Source organism: Nuphar pumila, chromosome 11 (assembly GCF_984573655.1).
Source record: "Nuphar pumila chromosome 11, dmNupPumi1.hap1.1, whole genome shotgun sequence".
Classification (NCBI taxonomy): domain Eukaryota; kingdom Viridiplantae; phylum Streptophyta; class Magnoliopsida; order Nymphaeales; family Nymphaeaceae; genus Nuphar; species Nuphar pumila.
In genome coordinates this window covers 100,811,657-100,816,854 of record NC_143259.1, presented here as the reverse complement: position 1 = coordinate 100,816,854, position 5,198 = coordinate 100,811,657, and positions in this window count along the sequence as shown.

Genomic DNA, 5,198 nt, shown 5'->3' with positions numbered 1-5,198 from the left:
TACCTTAGAACCGAAGAAATATTTCTATGCCACGTACTTCAAGCTTCGGCTTGGGTATATCGGCGTATCTTGATTGGAATCAGATGATCTGAACCCTAGAGTTAGGATTAAGGTCCTACAAGCGATTTCAAATATTGCATTTAGAGTCAGCCTTTAGGGAGTGCTGTGTGCGCATCCTTGTTTGTGCAGCTTTAGTTATATGATAATTCTCTTATTCTCTCATATATATGTATCAAACCCTTTTCGAAAACCCTGGGTGTATTATTCAAAACTTACCCTTATTTTCAAAAACCCCAGGTGTATATTTCTATCTACCTATATTTCTTTTCTCTTTTAGATCAATTTTTCTTCAAAAATCCTGGAAAATCCCTTTAAAAATTTCATCAACCTTTTCAAAATTTCCAGGTTTGATTCTTCAAGAGTCTATCCGTAAGTCCTGCATTCTATCTAATTCTCCTTATTTCTTCTTTGCCCCAGTATCATTCCAATGGCGTCCGATTCTCTCGATGCTGTCTTTCCCCGAGATCATGTCTTCTATCAGATTCAGGATGGATCCCCGGATCTGCGGGTCATCCAGTCTCGACTTTTCTTCCCTCGGTGGTATTATTCTTGGTTCGCCACCTTCTCACGTATGTTCCCAGACCACTTGGATGACTGTGGGTTGGAGATGGCATCAGCGGTAGGCAAGCGAACCATCAATGGAGCTTTGATTCAAGCTATGGCAGAGCGGTGGAATCCGCGTACCTGCACCTTCTAGTTTCGATGAGGAGAGATGACTCTGCTAATGGATGAGTTCAACGATATCATGGGATTGCCCGAACCAGTTGGCCATTCAGATGATCCTGTCGAGCAGCAGTTTTTCATCAACATCAAAGGGGTGGATGTTCGAGAAGCCTTGGCCAGAGCAACAGGGAGCAGATCTTGGCCCCTTATTGAGATTAGTGGGAATCAGTTCATCAACCTATTCGAACTATATCAAAAGTACGGAGCCTACAAAGAGGTTGGCACTCTGTCTCGAGCAGCGAAAGACAGAATTCAGCATGCCATGATCCTGTGCACAGTGGGGTTAGCTTTCTTCCAAGATGGTCAGAATTTCATAGATATCAGAGTTGCCCAGCTCTTTCGAAGATGGGGAAGCAAGCAGACCCGTCAACTTTCAGTCTCCATGGCCGCATTAGCCTTTCTTTATAGAGGCTTGGCTCAATTTGCTCTTGGGGAGACCATTTTGGTAGAAGGATGCACTTACGCCCTGCAGTCATGGTTCCTGCGACACGTTTCTTCGAAGGCCAGTTCTTTCAGGTTCAACAGTAAGCAGCCGAAGACAGCCATTCAGTGTCGAGCCTTGATCGAGAAACTGCATCAGGAGGAGATTACTTGGGACTTCTTCGATAGAAGAGAGACCGTTCCTCGATACACCTACGCTCGCGATAAGCGTTACAAGTTGATGGGCCCTTTCTTTTGTGTTGATTATCAACCGAAACGATGTCTGAGGCAGTTTTCGCAGCGGCAGGTTCGTGCCAACACCCGCTTCCCGACAGGCAACGTGCCAAAATTCAAGCTACAGTCGGATCAGTGGTCTGGGGCATATCATGTCGCTAAATATACCTGGGACTCCTTTATTTCTCTATCTGTATTTCCTGGACCAAATGTATTATCTGAATATCGAGAATGGTGGCAAACTGTCTGCCCACCCTCTCTTTGTCTTTGAATGTTAATATCAATAAAAATTACTTTTTGGCCAAAGTTTTATTTCTTGTATTTTGTTTATAGCATAAATAGTTCCAAATTTTGGGTGACGACCTCATCCCGGGTAAATGGGACATTCCTCCTACATTTTCTTCAAATATATTTTCTCATGGTTGACGACCTCACCTAGGTAACATGGCACATTTCTCTGTTATCATCAAATGGTAACATAATTATCACAAATCGTGTGATGACCCAGTCCCGGGTAATGGGATAATCTCTTGAAATTGTTTACCGCAATCCTTCATTCTTTTTCTTAAAATGGTCAAAACATGATTGACTCAAATTATACTCGGACTTCAAATTCATTAGTTGAAAAACTACAGAAAAGATAGCGTGACTCCTGCAACCGTTCCAAAGTGGTTCATCAACATCTCTAAGCAAATCATAAAATCTACTAGCTGCATCGTTTGGTGATTCTTCATCTTCTGCAATTCTTACATCACTAGGACCCATAGCAGAACCGAGTTCTGTTCCTGTGGCATCAAATATCAAATCCATATATGGATTATCGTGCACTACATTCACCCGTGCATCAAAATTGCTTCTAAATTCTTTTCCATGAAACATTCAATTATGATAATCACTCACAAAACCCTTTCTGTATAGGTGATGTCTAACGCCATGAGGTTCTACAAATCAATTATTCTTACAAATCTTGTAGGGACACCTAATCCGACCTGTGGGATCCACTGTACTGACACTTGCAGTTGCAAATTCAATAAAACTTTCAATACCATCTATATATTCATGCGATAACTCATTGTCAACTACCATACGGTACATCCATAAACGGTTTGTAGTCATTTTGTCGAATGATGTTACGAAATGTATCCAAACCAGTTAAAAGAAAACCATCAAATGCTGTGATGAAGAAAATATCAAATTTATCATGCAATATATGATGTCATACAATCACAAGAATTATGATGCATGCATTGATAACTTAATATTTTTATATGCAAAACTATTTATAACATGATGCATTAATTTGAAGCATACTATCATTATACAATTTCACATGGAAGTCATAATTAAATTGAAATTAACTACATGCAAGCATGTATATAATCACATCAAATATTGCAATACATGGAAATCATTCATATAAAAAAATGTCAAACATGTACCTCCAACAAACATACTTCAATATCTCGCTAACTACTGTCATGCCTAGCATGCAATCCGTACTCCAAAAATAAGAACACTTCTATTCTCGTACATTAAAATCATGCTCACCATGATGTCCAAACTCCAACAAAGCAGTCCTAGATATCAACAACTAAGTGAGTGTGTGAACAGTAAAGTGTTGCATTCAATAAATTAAATAACATGTGAAGCGCTTGCATCACTTACTCACCACGGGTATTTACCCGATTTGCATTGTTTTTGTCAATTACTTACCACGGGTGGAAGAGCACAAGCTGGATACATTGAGAAATCTGCAAGAGATACTGTGTTAAAATGAAATCACACAGTGTTAAAATGAAGACACTCCAGAGGCAGTGATCGTCTCTCAAAGCGGCAGGCACAGGGTGATGACATGGTTTAGGCGCCCGACGAGCGCCGGGTTCTTGAACCTCGACCCGTCGCCCCCTGCAAAAAAAAAAAAAAAACAGAGGTCGGAGGGGCGACCACCTGCCGCAAAAAAAAAAAAAGAGGCAGGGTCACACCCCTCCCCCCTACCAGAGGATCACGGGAGCAACCCCCTGCCCGAATAAAAAAATGAGGCAGGAGTCGACCTCCTGGCGAAGAAAACAAACGAGGCAGGGGGCGCCCCACTGCCGAAAAAAAAAGAGGTACGGGGGCGACCCCCTGCACGAATAAAAAAATGAGGCAAGGGGCGACCCCCTGCTCGAAAAAAAAAGAGGCAGGGGGTCGCCCCTCAGCCGAAAAAATAAGGGGCAGGGGGCAACCCTCTGCCGGAAAAAAAAAAAAACAGGCACGGGGTCGCCCCACATGCCGGAAAAAAGGGGCAGGGGGCGACCCCCTGCCGAAAAAAAAATAAACGACAAAAAAGGGGGCAGGTGGTGACCCCCTGCCAAAATAAAACAACGAGGCATGGGGGTCGCCCCCTCTGCCAAAAAACAGAAAACGCGGCAGGGGGTCGCCCCCCTGCCTCGGTTATTTTTTTTGGCAGGGTGGCGCCCCCTGCCGAAAAACAAAAAAATGCGGTAGAGGGGCACCCCCTGCCGGAAAACAAAAAATGCGGCAGTGGGTTGCCCCCCTGCCGAAAAACACAACACGCGGGAGGGGGTCGGCCCCCCTGCCAGAAAATACTAACGAGGCAATGGGGGAGACCCCCTGCCGGGAAACAGAAAACACCATAGGGGGGTCGCCCCTCTGTCGGAAAACACAACATGCGGCAGGGGTTCAGGCCCTCTGTTGGAAAACACAACACGCGGCAGCGGGTTTGCCTCCCTGCCGAAAAATACTAACGAGGCCGAGGGGCCGACCCCCTGCCGGAAAAACTAAAAGTGGCATCCGCGCCTTTTATCAGAAAAAAAATGTGTCTTTTATCAGAAAAATCTAGGATACGTCGGTCGGGGGGCGGCGAACCGGGGGCAACGGGTACGGCGGCAGGCCGAAGAGCGACGGGCGGTGGGGGTCGGGGAGACGTCGACGAGCGAGATATGGGGCGGCAGGAGGGAGAGGGTGGCCGACGGGAACAACAGAACAAAAAAGAGAAAGAGGGCTTTGATTAGGGATTTACGCGACATTTAGCGACGGATTTCACGACTGCCTAAATCTGTCGTAAAGCCGTCGTAAATTAATATAACTACGTAGCGACAAAACTATTCTGTCTCTAAATCCGTCGCGAGATAGCGACGACACACTTTTCCTCGCCAAATCCGCCGCTAAAATACGCTGTTATTACGACCAAACATTTCATCCCTAAGTTGTCACTAATTGGCGATGGAAGCGATTCCGTTGATATTTTGTAAATATTACGGTTCTTAGCGACGGATTTGTTTCTCTTGTTAATCCCTCACAAATTAGCGATGGAATTTTTTCATCGCTAATATCCGTCGCTAATCCCCTATTTTCTTGTAGTGTCCGCTCAAACTTGATTTTCTTATGTAAGAGTTTTGTCATCAGTAAAGCAATCCTAGAAAAATTATGGATGAATCATTGATAATAACCCGTTGATGATTCATTTTTTTCTAGGGATTTGATTGCATTAGCACAAGGTAAAATTGCTAGATATTATCTTTTTGATGAAATACTATGAAAAGAAAGCCTATTGCGAATTCCATTTTTTTTTAGAAATATGAGAACATGTAAGTTTCAATTTTCGAGAAGGTTTCACAAGGTGGAGTGATCAGGTAAATTTCGGACATGATGAATTCATTTTGTCATCCAAGGATATATATTATTTTGTTCCTTTTAAGTTTATGAAATTAGTTAAATACAAAATATTTATTGATGAATGTTTTTGTCGGCACTATAGT